A 19,053-nucleotide genomic window follows, 5' to 3' on the forward strand; every position below is an offset into this window, starting at 1 on the left:
TGAGGAGAGGTCTGTGCATCTGTGTGCCTTAGCCCAAGTTCTCTTCTGGGCTGCTGCAAGAGGATATTTTTTGCTTTTTGACAAAGGAAGGAGTCTAACTCAGATACAGAAACAACACTGAAACAGAAATATACATTTGCATTTAAAATTAACTCCTTGCTGGATTTATTGACCATAGACAGTAGATTCTTGGAATAATGTCTTTATCCAATTTCAGGGACATACAGAATTTGATTTCTTATTTTCATCATCAGCATAACTCCAAAAGTATTGATCCAGACTTCATTAGTTGCTTTGTTTCAGAGCTTGATTTTCTACCTTGGAAAGTTGTTCCCAGAATGCAGAGGTCCTCTATCGTGCTATCTGGAGTGCAGAATGATTTCAAGACAATTTTGGAAAAAACTTTTATAAAAGCCTGCAGCCCTCATGTCTGAATGAATTTTCTGAGTTTCAGTAGTGATTGCAGAAAAAGCACGAAGAAAAACTCAACTCCTGTCTCACTTTCTTTTTTTTTTTTTTTTTTTGGTTTTTGGGCCACACCCGTTTGACGCTCAGGGGTTACTCCTGGCTATGTGCTCAGAAATCGCCCCTGGCTTGGGTGGACCATATGGGACGCCGGGGGATCGAACCGCGGTCCTTCCTTGGCTAGCGCTTGCAAGGCAGACACCTTACCTCCAGCGCCACCTACCCGGCCCCCTGTCTCACTTTCTAATATTTGTGTTAGATCATTTTTAGTTGAGAGTCCCAGATGTTAAGTTCGAATATTTGATATTTGTTTTTACATCAAACATAATACATGACGCATTAATATCTCAATTTGGAAAAAATTGGATAAGAGTTATGGTTTCAGCCACTTGCTTTGCATTACCCTTAAGGTACTTTTAGACAAAGGAGCACACCCTAAGAGTTGCTTCCTTTGCCTATTCTCTCCAGTCTTAACTCATGTGGTTGGAATAATTAGTGTTGGCAAATACACTAATCATATAAAGAAACCACTCCTTTGTAGAGAAATATTAAAATGAGCATTTCTTTTAATTTTGCCTTGTTGGGTGGGGTTTGTACTTTAAGATGAAGTGCATTTCTCTGGAAGAGAAAAGCAGGAAAGGCCCAATGACTTTATGAATATAAAAAAAAAAACCATGAGGTTTACAAGAAATTTTGGGATGCAAAGGATTCTCAAGTTACACAAAGTTTGGTATAAAAACTTTAGACTAAAATTAATATTTCCATCTGTTGGGGAGGCAGATTCAAATGGGGAATAATGTGGGGTCTTCTAATTGTGAATTCAATTCCCTATCTCCCTCTTCAGAACTTCTAGACCTAGACATTCATTTGTGTGTCTTGAATGGACTCTCTGCAATAGGTCTCCCTGAATTTTGTCAGCATATCCTAGAATGCATCTTTACTATGGGCTATATATGAACAGAATGAAGAATTACATGTGAATATGTGACTATATTTTGGGCCTGGTGAACTTGGATGTGTTTGGTACTTAATGATATTGAGCACAGCCATGGATTTATTGATTTGCTGCTGGATAGGTATCAGTGTGGCTGATTAACAGGAGACACTGTCAGAGACGCTTAGATCGTGAGTAGTCAGGATTGCCAAAAGTAGGTGAGGAGCTTGTAGATGAAGTTTACAAGGAAGAGCCAGGTGTTTCGCCCTATCTGGGATTGAGTGATAAGAAGGCACAAGGTGATGAGGATAAGGGCCATGTTGAGGAGATACTGCATGTTCCGGAGCCTAGGAGAGACATGGCCAGCATCAAAACAGGACTCTTGCCCTTGCTGTGACAAGCAGGCAGTGCCTACTGCCATTTTGATATTCAACCTTCTACTACCACAAAATTCTGGCTAAGTAGCCAGTTTTCTACATAACACTTCCAACAATTCTCTTCCTCATCCTTATCTATACTAAATCTTAAAAGTGCTAAAGAACTTGGCCTGCTACTTAAGAGTTCCTTTAATATCTATTGCATGCAGATTACCTCCATGCTACATGCAATGGGGAACAAGCCTGCTATGTGCAGACATTCTGTTCTGGTTTTCAGAACTCTCAGTTCTCAAATCCAAATGAAAGCTCCTTCATTGTTCTGCCTCTCAGCATCCAGCATGTATCATTGTGTTTCCTCTGAACTAAAAATGGAGTTAGGGAGTTCATGCAGTTGGAGTGTTGGAAGAATGAAGAAAGCTGTGCCCAAATGAACTCATACAGTGAAACTCCTGTTCTTTGTATTTTGTTATCACATAATTGTGATATAACTTTATTCATATCTGAGTCCTATACTTACCTTCTTTAAATTGCAATATCTGTTTTGATATGAAAAATAATACCTTCCTCCTAGATGAGGTGTCCATGACAACATGCCACATGGACTGTGCACCCATGCACTTCCTGCTATTTCCTACTTTCTGTTGTGTATAAAACCAGCTACAGTATAAATCCTCCAAAAACATTGGCGTATAGTACTCACTTTTTCAAGTGTTCCTTGGCTTTGGGAATTCCAGATATATCCTCTTTCAGTACGTATTTTTTCAACCCAAGGACGTGGTTTTCTGTGTATTCTATCCAGTTCAGCTTGCGCACATCAAAATTAAACATCTGAAAGGCAAGATTAGACTGTGCATGTCTAGCAGGCACTCCTGGATGGCCACCTCATCTATTTGGGCAGTATCTACACACATGAGGGACAATCCATGTACAAGATAGGTTGGTTACTTGAAAAGGATGTCTGAGTAATTATTTCAGTCAGCACCACTTAAACTAAGATTAGGCAAACACTTTACCTTTAGGCAGTCATGAGGAAATGAAAGAAACCAGGTTTAGGCAAAGGAATGTATTTTGGTATGGGATATGTAGCTAAAGTGTTTGCCTTGTAGACAACAAGTTTAATTCCCTGATTGAACTTCAAATGGTTCCAGGAGCAATTTTGGGTGTAACAAACCCTCTCAAACCACTACAATTAAAAAATTTAAAGTAATGGGTCAATACTTGAAGACCAAAACAGATAATGTATTGTTTTACGCTTATACAATATTGGTGTGTTCTATTAGTGAGAATGTAAACTTTTGCAACCATCATGGAAAACAGCCCTAGGATTGTCCCCTGAAACTCTGATTCAAAATTAGAAATACCAGTGTCCAACAACTCTGTGCATTTATTTGAGAGCAGAAAAGCACTTTGGGTACCATTACTGGCACCTGTGTTCACTGAAGTAGCAGCAATAGCAGTGAGAGAATGGGCTACCTTTCCCCAGTAAAGGACACATTATCACTATGGAAGACCAAGGCCAGCATCGAGTGACACTGGAAGGGGGCCAGGTAACTAGAGGGGACTGTGCTAAGGGAATCTTAGGGACATCACTAAAGGAGTCATATTTTCTGATACTAGGTGCCATGGAAACTAAACTCCATTTCAGAGAGCAAAAAGTCCACCAGCCAAAGAGCTCAGCAGTAGGTTAATCAGGGAAACCACAACACAGATGACCAACATGCATCTACATGTTGGGTCTTCCCATGGCAATAAGCCATTTTCACTTCAACAGAAGGAAAAACTAAGGTTGATGCACAGAGTAGCAAAAAGAAATGTCAATAATTTGTTTTGTTTTGTTTTGTTTTTGGGCCACACCTGGCGTTGCTCAGGGGTTTCTCCTGGCTGTCTGCTCAGAAATAGCTCCTGGCAGGCACGGGGGACCATATGGGACACCGGGATTCAAACCAACCACCTTTGGTCCTGGATCGGCTGCTTGCAAGGCAAACGCCTCTGTGCTATCTCTCCTGGCCCAAGAAATGTCAATAATTTAAACTATTCATTTAAATCTCTGAGAATGCAGAGAAGCCCAGGTTAGCTTTGAGTTTGCCTTCATTGTCTCTTGAATCAAAGAGTGAGGGGCAAAGTGTTATGATCTAGAAAGACACTATCAGTGATGCCAAATGTCAGGAAGGTGGCATCAGCACTCAATTTGATGCCTGATAGGTGCTGTGGGGAAAGACAGGTAGAGCTGTTGGTCTTAAGGTAAGCAATGAGTGGCAGCCCCTCACCATGGTCAGGCTTCCTTAATGGGGTGTAAAGACTTGGTATCTCCTAGAGTATCTCAGCCATGGTCTGTACTTACTTGTTGGTCCTCAGGGCCCAGCTCTGCCATAAGCATCTTCGTGTTGTTCATACTCCACTTCCAGCTCTGGGTCAAAAAATACTCCAGCATGGAAACATTTCTTAAAAGGCGGTTCATTATATTCAAGAACCTGTGAGGTGGCAATGGGAGCCAACTCAGTATCAGGTTGGGCCTTGGTATGGCCATAGAATCAAAGACTAGCTACACAGTACAAGGCTGCTGGGCACTATTCACACTGTAGTGCAGACAATGAAATATCAATAGACTTCAGGTTTTTTTTCGGGGGGGGGGGTCTCACCGGGCAGCACTCTTGGGTTACTCCTGGCTCTATGCTCAGAAATCGCCCCTAGTAGGCTCGGGGGACTATATGGAATGCTGGGATTTGAAACACCATTCTTCTGAATGCAAGGCAAATGCCTTACCTCTATGCTATCTCTGTCCCCTAGACTTCAGTTTTGAATCATTCATTGCTGAGGACTCAGTCCCAACACAGTTCCCCATTCAGCCCCAACATTGGTCCCAGCACAGGAATCATCATCCCCACATGCAGTCCCTGACCACTGGTCTTTTGGGAGCTGGTATCATGTCTTTGAGTATTTTGGAAAAGGACACTAAGCTCCAACTGCTGTCCCCTGAGATGCACAATGGGACCATTATCAGATGTCTAGCACATACAGTGTTATTCATGTATGATCCTGGGTCACAGGACATAATGTTTCTAGATCCTGGCTCCAGCCAAGAGACAAGGAATCATGAGTGTCCCACAGCTAGACACAGGTGTTAGTCTAGCAAGCCACAAATCCACCTATCCTTTCACCTCACTTCCTCATTTGAAAAACTGATATATAAGCCCCTCAGGTGCAACAAGAGCCAGTGATATTCATGTACTGGCCATCACTGTTTCCCAGAGACCACAAGTCCTAGTGGTTTCAAGCACTAGGTCTTTGCCTGAGAGCAGGCTTGATGCTGGGCCCTGTGAGGCTGCCCTTCTTTCCCCAGGTTATTTATAAATGTCTCTGCCCATGGACAGTGTGCCAATGCAAGATGATAGCTACTCACCGGGGCTTCCTTCCTGTGAGCCGCAGGTATAGGTCATAAATGGCTGCAGGTCCCCTGTGACTGACAGCATTCCAGTATTCCATAGACAAGGTGCTGGTAGTGAAGATGGCACTGGGTACTCTTAAACATCCCTCCAGGGGGAATTTCTCTAACGTGGCCATGACGTGCATACCTGGGGATAGAATAGAGACAGTCTATGAAGGGCCACCTGAGTGTAATCAAGAATGAAGTCTGCAGGCAGAATCCTACCTTGGAGCTACAATACTGCTTGGTCCCTGAACATTGCCAGGGACCAAACATACCTAATATTATCAGTTCCAATGTTTATTTTAGAGGAAGGATTGGGACTCACTCAGTGGGATCAGGGGTAACTTCTGTTGGTACTAAGTTATTTGGTGCTGCTGATGGAACTGGAACCTTAACTATTTGGTCCCCTCAAAAATATTACAGTGGTTGTGTCAGATGAGCTCGAAGGCATAAACTATGAGGTAGATTAAAAACGGGATCCCTTCTCCTCACGCCAGACTGGTCTTCAGGGCCAGGCCTGGTAAACTGGGCCCTGGGGGGAGGGAGGGGGAGAGAAATTCCTTCCCTATGCATACACAGACTAGAGGCAGGGGCTGCACTCAGAAGACTCCACATGCCAGGACTTCTGGGTATCTTCCACTGGTATGTTGGGGACTCTGGGCAGGACAGCTAGCCATAGGCCCCTGGGCTGACCACTTAGATCCCCCCACGCCAGACTGGTCTTCAGGGCTGAGCCTGGTAAATCAGGCCCTGGGGGGAGGGTTGGGGAAACAAACTCCTGTCGTATGCACACTGGACCCCATTCAGAGGTTCTTTTCTTACTATTATTCATTTTCAAAATCGTGCGGGCACAAATGCACCCATGTGACATATATACTTTTTAACTTCACCCAAAAATGTTCTTAATTCTTTATTGTTTCTAAGAAATAAAAAATGGAATGCTCTAGATTTGAAGGATAACATTCAAATAGGTCCCTAAAATCAGTGTATATGTAGACGTGACTTCCTATACAGTGGTCCACTCTGACTGCCAAGCCTAATCCATAAACAATTCAGCCATACAATGTATATAGCCCCTCTCATATATCTCCCCTCCCCCACACCAGAGCCCCTTCTACTCCCTCATCTTCCAATCCGGATTCGTTATCTTCTCCTTAATTAACCCTCTTTACCCTCCGTTCTTAACTTGTTAGGCACCAAGACCGACTTTCTGCCCCAACAGATTCTGCCCTTTTGCACACCCCTACAAAGCTAATGATTACTCCTTAATTCTCTCACCCCCAACCATCAGTACCCCACATTTACTCTTTTTAACTTCAGTAATGCACAGTCCTAATCACAGACCAAAGTCGTGCATTGGATTTAACCCCCAACCATTTCAAAAGACATAAAATGGACACATATGTCTCTTGAATATTTTATGTGTATTTTCTTTGACAGCTATAACTCTTACTAAGTATTTTTTAAGTGACAATTCTACCAACTTTTTATCTTTTCTTCTCTTTGTGAGCTGTTCAATAAGGAATTTTGGTGAGAGTCCCTCAGTTTAATGCTTATGATTGAATCATGTTATGGGGATTGTTGGACTTGTTCTTAGGGCCCCCATATGTGCTGATAATGCCACGTGGCATTGTTCCTTGTTTGCATAGGCACATTAAAATGGGAAACTACTATACATACAAATAAGTTCTTATCTAATAGAGATTGGAACACACAAATCTTGTAGTGCAATGGGATCTTACACCCTGAACATTGATATAATGACCAGGCACAGGCCTCAGAAGAATGGGCATCCTCCAATCACCCCTGAACCAGGAAAGCTATCTACGAAACATCCAAGGTTTCTTATAACAACACCTGGAAGCAATCCTCTACCAGGGAAGACCCTACCACTGCTCTGTCTTCGACCTGCTCAAAAGAGACTTCCCTTAACACTAAGAATATTTGACGACAACAATGACCTGCTTTCAGGACAGGGCTCTATGCATTGCCCTTTAATTGTGAGGTGAAACAAGAGGATGCTCCGCAACATCCTGACTGCAATGTAGGATATGCAGATTCCAGGATCTTTAATACAGAAACATGATATCAACAACAGAGACTGTGTGACAAATAAAAGTGTAATGGCACTACAGACGATGACTTGGATTGGACAACTTAGTTTGCCTGAAGCCTAGAGTTGGTCTTATGCCAGGAAACTTCAGGGGTAAGGTCTCCTTGTATTTAGGCCAAGGCTTTTCCTTTCCATGTTCCTCATATTTTGGTGGGCTTATGCTAACAATAATTGCCACTCTAACACAATTTTTACTGTGCTCCTTTGACTCTAATCTTTAAGAAAAACAACCCACCTTAAACTTTGAGATTAACTTAAACTAATATGCATGTGCATGGAAATGTAAAAAAGTACTTTGCCTTCAATGTTTAAGGAGTTACATAAGTTTTCTGGCTTTAGATTTCTTTGTGTGCTACTAAGAAATATTATGTATTACAATCTGGGGACTTGTGGGACAAAGTAATTGTGCATGGGTTCTGTTTTATTTTTCTTAATGTTCTTTGGCTGAAAGTTCAAAGTTCAGATATCAGCAAGGGGATTTCTGAGAATTATGTTATGGGTGATTGTCCTTCCACTGTAACTTTACCTTGTCCTCTTTCTTTGCATCTTTGTTCTCATAATTAAGAATAAAAAATTTGGGGCCGGAGAGATAGCATGGAGGTAAGGCGTTTGCCTCTCATGCAGGAGGTCATCGGTTCGAATCCCGGCGTCCCATATATGGTCCTCCCGTGCCTGCCAGGAGCAACTTCTGAGCCTGGAGCCAGGAATAACCCCTGAGCACTGCCGGGTGTGACCCAAAAACCACAAAAAAAAAAAAAAAAAAAAAAAAAAAAAGAATAAAAAATTTAAAAAAATGGAATCCTTGGGGCCGGAGAGGTGGCGCTAGGGGTAAGGTGTCTGGCTTGTGAGTGCTAGCCAAGGAAGGACCGTGGTTCGATTCCTGGCATCCCATATGGTTCCCCCAAGGCAGGGGAATTTCTGAGAGTTTAGCCAGGAGTAACCCCGGAGCATCAAATGGGTGTGGCCCCAAAAAAAACCCCAAAAAGGGGGGATCCTTGAGGACAGGGAAACAGTGCAATAAACAGACCAATAAAGCCTGGTCCCTTTGAGGTATTTAATCCAAACCATGCACACTACCCCAATACCAATGGCTTGAGGTCTTATAAAGTGTCAGGGCTTCTTTTAAATAGGAATTTCTGGAACCTGAAAGCTTGCTTCTGAGCAGCTCAGTCAACACAGGAAGTATCAGAACATGGCTCCCTGTATAAGCACTGTCTGCTCCATGGACAACACAAATCTCCTGAGAAGCAACACCAGCTCCACTGCCATTCCACCAAATCCCTTTCTAATTTGGATGAGAAACATCTAGCCCTGCCAAAGCAAAAGTCAGTCTCTGTCTGTCTGTCTATCTGTCTGTCTCCCTTTTCTCCCCATCCCAACTCTTTTTCTCCTCTCTCCTCTTTTCATTTTTTCCCTCTCTTCTCTCTTTCATTGGCTTAGTATTATTTCAGGTGCAGTGACTTTTATTTTGACTGGCACCCCTTGGCCATATGTCCACAGCATCCACATGTGATCCTCTGCAAACACAGACAGCAAGAACTTTTGGCCAGGCCAGACTATTACAGAATATTCAAGAAAACCAAGTGCCATGGAGCACTTTTTATATTTTGGGAGCTTAAATATTATGTGTGTCTACAATGGCCTCTTTAATAAATGATACTTTAATATTGTTACTAACATAAAGGAGTTTTATTTTTGTTTCCTTTGTTTTTAGAGTCAGGTGAAAAAATGACTTCTATTACTGACTTAATGATTTATAGAACCTGGATGCAGGGAATTTCACCTTCCTTAAACCTCAGGTATGCCACATACAAGGCAAGTGCCATAGCCTCTGTACTATCTATCCAGCCTTATAATTTCACTTTTAATTTTTTTGCTTTAGCACCACAGCATTAATGCCAAGGGCTTACTCCTGGCTCTATGTTCAGTTGTCAATCCTGAAAGTTCTCAGGGAACCATATGTGGTGGTGTGGATTTGTCCTGTGCCAACCACATGCAAAGTTAAGTGTACTATTCATTCTGGCCTGTAATTTTACATTTAAAATTTTTTTTGTATCTGGGCCAGAGACAGTGGTTTGCAAGGGTTATTCTTGGCTCTGTACTCAGAAATACCTTCTGGTAAGCTCAGGGGACTACATGGATTGCTGTATGGAACCTGGGTAGGCCACGTGCTGTGCTACTGCACCCACCCCTGTAATCTCATTTTTAAATAACTGTGGTGGAAGAGAAATTGCAGAAATGATAGGCAGCTTCTAGAAAGCAGAACTTTTTAAATGCATAGTTATATAAACAAGAGCTCAATGATTTAAAATTTTCAAATAGGCCATTTCAAGGGGCTATAGTCTGACCATTGGCTGTGGCTTTTGAGACCAATCCCTGACCTGAAGTACCTAGAATCTACATGATCTGTGGTGAACTGAAAACTCTCAAGGAGGGTGGAGCTGGAGGAGAGCAGCTGCTCCACTTTGCTTAACAGCTGCGCACATGCAGCCAATAAACCCCACCATAACATTTCAAAAATCACACACAACAAGTGTGGCATTGTGGAAACAATGCAGGCCAACACCAAGCATAGAGAATGAAGATGGCAGCTCTGATAATCCAAAAACTGCCAACCACCTAATTAGCATCTCAGATAAAGAGTTTAGGGAAGAAATATGGAGAATGTTCATAGACCTCAAAAAAAAAAAAAGCATAGATCTAGCTGAATGGAACACAAATAAGAATCAAGAGGTTATAAAGATACAAATCAAAAACTTCAAACTGAAATAACAGGTCTCAAATACTCAGTAGATGAAATAATAATCTCAGTGGAATGCCTCTCCAACAGAATAACAGCAGCCTAGGTTAGAATTAGTTAACTGAGAGATGAGATGCATAACAACCCCATAAAACAGAATAGTTTGGAAGAGTCTTAAAGCAAATGATCAGAGAATGAAAAACGTTCTTAAAAATGTGGAGATAAAAATATAGGTCTTTGCTCAACAGAACTCAACAGAAACAGCATAAAAATTATTGGAGTCCCAGAGACCCAGGAAGAAAATCCCCAGGAAAAATCAATAGTCAAGGACATCATTGAAGAAAATTTCAGAGCTAAAAGTGTAAAACGAAATCCGGCATCACCAGAGTATCAGCTAAAAGAGACCAAAGTAACACACACAAAGACACATCCTAGTCACAATGAAAAATTCCAAAGATAGGTATATAATCTAAAAGTAGCAAGATCAATAAAGGAAGTTACATTCAAAGGAGCACTCTTAAGATTTACAGAAGACCTGTCACAAGAATCCTTCAAAGCCAGAAGACAGTGGTGGAATATAGAGACAAAACACAATGAAATGAATATTTCACCTAGAATACTGCACCAACAGAATCTCTTTTAGGTTTGAAGAAAGTATAATAGCTTCATGTATAATAACAGCTCTGACTTTACAGACTCAAAACCACCTTAAAAGATAAACTGAAAGGTCTACTATAAAACAAGACAGACAAGAGACACAGCAAACTTTTACATATAGATTACATTAAATCCCATGGCAATATCTCTGTTAAGCTCAATGGATTAAGTGTATCAGTTAAGAAACACAAAGTCGGGGCCGACGTGGTGGCGGTAGAGGTAAAGTGTCTGCCTTGAGAGTGCTAGCCTAGGACAGACCGTGGTTCGATCCCCCAGCATCCCATATGGTCCCCCAAGCCAGGAGTGACTTCTGAGCGCATAGCCAGGAGTAACCCCTGAGCATCACCGGGTGTGGCCCCCCCCCCCCAAAAAAGAAACACAAAGTCGGAGCAGGAGAGATAGCATGGTGGTAAGGTGTTTGCATTTCATGCAGAAGGACGGTGGTTCAAATCCCAGCATCCCATATGTTCCCCTGTGCCTTCCAGTGGTGATTTCTGAGCATGGAGCCAGGAGTAACCCCGAGTTCTGCCGGGTGTGACCCAAAAACCAAAAGAAAGAAGAAAGAAAGAAAGAAAGAAAGAAAGAAAGAAAGAAAGAAAGAAAGAAAGAAAGAAAGAAAGAAAGAAAGAAAGAAAGAAAGAAAGAAAGAAAGAAAGAAAGAAAGAAAGAAAGAAAGAAAGAAAGAAGAAACACAAAGTGGCAAAATGGAGCAATAAGCTGAACCCAACATTCTGCTGCCCAGAAGAAAAACACTTGAATAATCAGAACAAACATAAACTCAAAGTCAAAGCTGGAGGAAAATTTTCCAAGCAAATAACTCCCTTAAGATCTGGAATGGCCATATTAATATCAAATGTCACAAACTTTAGACTGAGAAAAGTTATAAGGGACAAAGTTGGAAAAGTTGGACATTTTGTAATAATCAAGGGGCATATAAAACAGGAAGAAATCATACTCCTAAATATATAAGCATTCAATAGAGATCAGCAAAATATTTAATAGAATGGTTGACAAATATGAAATAATACATCAATAGCAACACAATAACAGTGGGAGATAGCAACACTGCTCTGTCACCCCTTCATAGGTTAACCATGGGAAATCCAACAAGAATATATTAGCTCTGAAAAGAAAATGGAATAAAGTGGCCTATTAGAAATATATAGTGCTCTTCAACACAGAAACCTGGATACACATTCTTCTCCAAGGCACCTAAGTCATTCTCCAGAATAGACCACAGGCTGGCCCATAAAACATACCTCCCTATAATCCATAGGATGGAAATTTACAGACTACCTTCTCAGATCACAAGGCCCTGAAATTAGAAGTTAACTATAAAGGGAAACAACAACAACAACAACAAAACTCCAAAATAAAAAAACCCTAACACTTGGAAATTAAACAATACATTAGTGAACAGTGGGTCATATATAACATCATAGAGTAAATCAAAGCGTTCCTGGAAACAAATGTTAAATTTGTGAAGACACAAATTATCAGAATTTATGGGACACAGCAAAAGCGAGAATAGAGAAAAATGAATAGTTTTGCAAGCACACATCAGGAAGAAAGGAGAGGTCTACATAAATAGCTTAATTATGCAGTTTATAAAATTAGAATATAATCAACAGACAAAATAATAGGTAGGCAGAAGGAAATAACAATGTTTAGAGCAGATATCAATTAAGTGGAAATCCCACCTCCAAAAAACCATGAAATTTCAACAAAAGCAAAAGTTGGTTCTTTGAAAAAAATAAACAAGATTGATAAAACACTAGAACAACACACAAACTTAATAAACTGGATAAGAAATGAAAAGGAAGAGATCACTACAAATACTGCAGAGATTCAAAGGGTAATCAGAGACTAATTTGAACTCTATGCCATGAACAAGAGAAACTGGAAGAAATGGATAAATTCTTGGACTCATAAATTCCACAGATAAGCCAGGATTATCTAGAATATCTAAACAGACCCATAACTACTGAGGAAATTAAACTGGTAATCGAAAGTCTTTTCCCTAAAAAAGCCCAGGCCCAGATGGATTCACTAATAATTTTTTTTTTTAGTTTTTGGGCCACACCAAATTATGCTCAGGGGTTACTCCTGCTTTGCGCTCAGAAATCCCTTCTGGGTTGGGGACCATATGGGTTGCCAGGGGATCGAACTGCAGTCCGTCCTAGGATAGTGCTTGCAAGGCAAGCACTCTACCACTTATGCCAATGCTTCAACCCCAGTAATGAATTCTTTTAAACATTTCAGGAGAAACAACTACCAATTCTGTTCAGGCCATTTTATAAAATTGAAGAAACAGGAACACTCCCAAATAAGTTTTATGAAGTTAACATCACCCTAATACCAAAACCAGACAGAGATGCTTCAAAGAAGGAAAACTACAGACCAATATCCCTGATGAACACAGATGCAAAGATCCTCAACAAAATCCTGGCAAATAGGATTCAATGCCTTATCAAAAAAGTCATACCCCACGACAAAGTAGGTTTCATTTTAGGAATGCAAGGATAGTGTAACATACTTAAATCAATCAACACAATACACCATATCAACACAAAGAAAAATAAGAATTATGTAGTCATATCAATAGATGCAGGAAAAGCATTCGATAAGTTCCAAGACCCATTCTTGATAAAAAAAAATCTTATCAACATGGGAAAGGAAAGAATTTTTCTCAATTTAGTCAATATCATATATTACAAGAGAATGGCAAATATAATTTTTAATGGTTATAGCCTTTTCTCTGAAATCTGGTACAAGACAAGAATGCCCTCTCTCACCTCTCTTATTCAACATACTATTGGAAGTTCTTGCTATAGCAATTAGGCAAGACAAAGATATCCAGGGTATCCAGAAAGGAAAGGAAGAAATCAAGCTTTCACTGTTTGCAGATGACATTAAACTATATTAAAAAAATCCTAAAGACTCTACCAAAAAGGTTCTAGAATCAATATAGCAAAGTGGTAGGCTACAATATTAACACACAAAGATCAATGGCCTTGTAATACACCAAAAATGATAGAGAAGAAATGGACATTATAAAACAATCCCATTCATATTACTGTCACACAAACTCAAATATCTTGGAGTCAACTTGACTGAAGAGTTTACGGACCTATACAAATAAAACCTACAAAACCCTGCTTCAAGAAATAAAAAAGGATACAATGAAATTGCTCATGGATTGAAAATATTAACTTTTAAGATGGCCATAATCCCTAAAGAATTGCACAGATTTAATGCAATCCCTTTAAGGGTACCCATGACTTTTTCAAAGAGGTGGATCAAACACTCCTAAAATTCATTTGGGAAAATAAATAACCATGAATAGCTAGAGCAACCCTTAGGAAAAAGAAAATGGGAGACATCACTTCCCCCAACATTAGATTAAATTACAAAGCAATAATCATTAAAATAGAACGGTGGAGCCAGAGAGATAGCATGAAGGTAGGGTGTTATCCTTGCATGCAGAAGGACAATGATTTGAATCTTGGCATTTCATATGGTCCCCGAGCCTACCAGGAGAGATTTCTGAATGTAGAGTCAGGAGGAACCCCTGAACGCTGCTGGGTATGACCCCAAAACAAAAACAAAACAAAAATAAATAAAACAGAATGGTATTGGAATAAAGACAAATACTCAGAACAAAGGAAGAGACATAAATATTCAGAGAATGTTCCCTTGACATACAATCAATTAATCTTTGATAAAGGAACTATAAATGCAAAATGAAGAAAAACCTCTTCAACAAGTGATGTTGGGACAACTGGTCAGCTACATGCAAAAATGCATATGCAGACCTCTATCTAACACCATGCACAAAGGTCAGATTAAAATGGATTAAAGAGTTTGATATCAGACCTTGATATATACCATAGGTATATAGAAAAACATGTAGGTAAAAGACTCCATGATACTAAAGACATCTTCAAGGAGGAAACATCTCTTTCCAAAAACAGAAGTGGAGATAAATTGATGGGACTTTATCAAACTAGAAGCTTCTGCACCTCAAAGGAAATATTGGCAAGGATACAAAGGCCACCCACAGAATGATAAAACTTTTCACCCAATACCCATCAGATAAGATATACAAGGTATTTACAGAACTAAACAAGAAAAAAAATTAACCTCATCAAAAATGAGGAAAAAATAATGAACAGACACTTCCTCAAAGAAGAAAAACAATTGTCCAAAAGACACATAAAAATGCTCTACATCACTAATCAGAGAGAAGCAAATTAAAATAGCGGTGTTGTACCAACTCATGCCACAGAGACTGGCACACATAAAAAAAAAAAGAACAATAATCAGTTCTGGCAAAAATGTTGGGAGAAAGGAACTCTCAATTCCCTGCTGATGGTAATGTTGTCTAGTCCAGCTTTTATGAAAAACAATATGGAGAATCCTCAGTAGGCTGGAAATTGAACTCCCATATCATCCAGCTACACCACTCCTAAGGATATACCCTAGGAACACAAAAATTCAATGCAAAAATGCCTTTTGCACTGCTATATTCATTGCAGTACTTTTTACAATAGCCATAATCTGGACACAAATCAGATTTCCAACAAAAGTTGAGTGGCTAAAGAAACTGTGGTGCATATACACAATGGGATATTATGCAGCCATCAGGAAAGATAAAGTCATGACATTTTTCTTTACAAAGATGGACATGGGAAGTATTATGCTGAGTGAAATAAATCAGAGGGAGATAGTCACAGAATAGTCTCACTCATCTATGTGTTTTAAGAAAAAGACTATTATATTGATGCCTGGTTAGAGATGTAAGTTGGAAGGACTGACTCATGATATGAAGCTCACCACAAAGAGTGGTGAGTGTAATTAGAGAAATAACTACACTAACAACTATCATGCCAATGTTAGTGAGAGCAGTAGAATTCCTGTCTAAAATACAGGCAGGAGGTGGGGGAGGAAGAAGATGGGGGTAATTGGTGATGGAATCTTGCACTGTTGAAGAGGGGTGTTTTTGTTTATGACTGAAACCCAACTACAAACATATTTATAATAGTGGTGCTTAAATAAAGATATTATTAAAAGAAAAATTAAAAACATTTATTAAATAATCTGTTTCCTAAAGGAAAAATGTGGCAAGCAAATTATTACCTGAGATTAGATTATTTCTGTTCAAGTAGAAATAATGGACACTGCACTTTGTGACAATGTCAACCAAACTGGTCACTGGTATTGTAATGTATAACACTGGTCACATATATACTGTCATATATATGTACATGGACATATTTTAAGGGGATAAACAGCCATGTATGACACTTGATCACAGACACTGTCATCATATACAAAGGGGAAGCATTTTATATATGACACTTGATCACATTGTTATAGACAGACATGGGTTATAGGCACTGATACTTATGAGAGTCACAATGTCATACAGCTGGGATGGTGAACATGCGGCTCTAGAGCCACATGCAGCTACCGGCCAAAATGAATGCTGCTCTTTGCCTCTTACCATTATTTTGTATACTGTGGCTTTTTGCCAAGTTTGGATTTTGTTATGCTGCGTCTGAGGAGAGACCTCTGAGAAGAGATCTCGGAGCACGTAATCTTATCCCCAGGCTGCGTCATCCAGTCTCCCATTCCTTGGAAAAAATTGCACGGCCCAGCGAGTGGGGGAACCCATGTGTCACATGTTGTGTTACATCTTGCCATTAGTTCTTAGTGTGGAGGATGCAGCATACTCTCACCATCACTGCAGGATTTTTACCCTCACTCAAAATGGCAAAATGCAATGTGTTTAATATATTATTGTTAAAATTATATGCTTTTGTGTGAGTGTTTGTCTGTTTTGGCAGGTCACTGCATGGTGTGGCTCTCTGACTCTCACAGTTTAAAATTTTGGCTCTTTGTGTCAAATTTATTCTCCACCCCTGTCATATAGAGACATAGATTAGAGTCATTATTTGGCAAGATACACTGTCCCTGATAGATAGTAGGTCACACAATCTCAGTTATATTGCCTCAAGTATTCAGCCCCTCTGGGACACAGCAGTCTGTATACACTTACCAAGTTTACCCCATTTACATGGGTTGAGGGCACTTGATGTACAGTGGTAGATCTGTGTTGATTTTGGTCTGAAATATCCAGGAAAATTTATGTGAGTAAAAGGGAAAGATAGGCAGAACACAACAGAGAAGGTTCATGGTCCCCAGGAGTGGGGCCTATTGGCAGAGGGGTGCATGTGCATTGAGATTGCACTGTGAGTGGGAGCACATGGCAGTGCTTGAAGGTGCTTATAAGATCCCAGTACCCCCTCTAGGGTCCTACTAGTCCTAATGTCCACACATTAGCCTGATGCTAATGGATTGGGAATGTTAGAGCACTCGCACGATCTGCCTATCTCTGCCTTGGAAAGTTTCATGCCGAGCAGCCTTTCCTGCATTGCTTAGGATCAGGATATTGGGTGAGGTGACTTGTCTACTACAGACCCTGTCTCCAGCCCCACTTGATAAGAGGTGCCCAGAAATGGGATACTATACTATCTAAGCATCCATGTCATACCTATGCACCGATGTGTACCAGCCAACAGATAAAATGAGGTTGACCACGGTGTCCACTGGGATCACATCTGCCACTTCCCTTGAAGAAGCCTTTATGGAGCGGAGCAGTCCTGTCCCAGTCTGTATAGAAGATAGAATAGGACTCAGCTTAGGCACCATGAGCTATAACCCTCCTGTGTAAGGAATGAGCACGGCCTAAATAAGGTATCTGCCTCTCAACCCAATAGTGCCACACTTCAAGAAAAACAGATCCTGGCTCCTTCCCCAAACTCAGGAAATATGTTTGGTAAGTCTTAGAAAATAAGAATGCAAAAGAAAAAAAAAAGAAAAGAAGAATGCACCTTTATAAACAATGTAGTATTATTTACTTTGAGCACAATACCATGAAACTAAGACAGACAGATAGAGTGATGATGGGGTCCTCTTTGTCATTTAGAAGTGCCATCTCTGCACACATTTCAGTACCCAGATAAGAGCACATCTACTCTGTTTCACTTTATGACTACAAATTTGTTCCAGTCACTCAGTCACACCACAACACACTGATGAACACCTAAAGACTGCTAAGATTTCCATAGGAAAACGAGCAGAAACCCATCGGGCTTAGTGAGCAAAGATGGTAATTCCAAGGACCCAACAAATATCAGCCAGTTACATAGACTCTCTCATAAAGACTTTAGAGAGAGTAAGTATTGTAGATTTTCAAGGAACTCAAGGAAACCATGGAACCAAGATATACGAGGATTTGAAAGTAGAAATGAGAAATCTATGAAACAGATACAATAACTAAAGAAAACATTGTAGGAAAAAATGAAAGTCTTACTGGAAGGCTTTACTAGCAGAGTAGCAACTGCAGTGGACAAAATCATTGAGCTAAAAGATGAGCTGTATAACACCTACAGACAATAGCAGTAGATGAAAAAGAATCTTACAATAAACGAACAGCAGACAAGAGAATTTGGGGCCTGAATTCCAAGAGGAAAACATAAAAATCAGCAGCATCCATATGGCCAGGAAGTCTAATTTCCTTCAAAGAATCAACAGTCATGATATCATTTTGAAGAATTTTTGATGGCGTAGTACATATACTTTATATATACTTATATAGTACCATACATTATATATGTAGCCTGAAGGGTTCCAATCCAATAGATGTATATACAAACAAAAATAATCAAAGACTTCTTAGTCCAAATGATAAAATCTGTAGATATAGAAATCTAAAAGGAATAAAATAAACTACGGAAATCAAAACACAAAGAAGCATCCTTAAGAATCTACAGCAGATTATCCTAAAGAAAAACTCACAGACCCAAAGTTAATCGTTAAGATATAATGAAAACCTGAAATAAAGGCACTCAACAAGAAAAACTTTATCCATACAGACTCTCATTTCAATCTGAAGGAAAGATTACACTACAGATAAACAACTGCTCAGGAAAATAATAGACTCAAAACAAACTTCTAAAAGATAAACTGAAGGGCTACTGTAAGATAAAACAAATCCCCCAAAATCCCAAGCTTCTAAAAAAAGATGACCACCAATTTCCATGACAAAGAATACAATGTCAATTAACTAATATTACCAATCTAATAGGTAGAGTGGCACCGTGTTTAGAAATTGAATCTCAGCTTTTGCTGCTGCAAGAAGCAAATTTGAGTAGACAAAAACAAATACAGATTTAGTCAAAGGTTGTAAGACACATTCTTTGAGCAAAACAACTCCTTCTAAAGGCTGAGGTGGACCATTACTAATATCAAACAACATAGATTTCCAGGCTTAAA

At 39.9% G+C, this 19,053-nt stretch overlaps 1 pseudogene; it reads right to left on the bottom strand.

Annotated features, from left to right (window-relative positions):
• Nucleotides 1-1,598: 1,598 nt before the first annotated feature.
• LOC126022003 (fatty acyl-CoA reductase 2-like) overlaps nucleotides 1,599-19,053 on the bottom strand; it is a 31,685-nt pseudogene continuing 14,230 nt past the window's right edge.

This window comes from Suncus etruscus, chromosome 11 (assembly GCF_024139225.1).
Source record: "Suncus etruscus isolate mSunEtr1 chromosome 11, mSunEtr1.pri.cur, whole genome shotgun sequence".
NCBI classification, from domain to species: Eukaryota; Metazoa; Chordata; class Mammalia; order Eulipotyphla; family Soricidae; genus Suncus; species Suncus etruscus.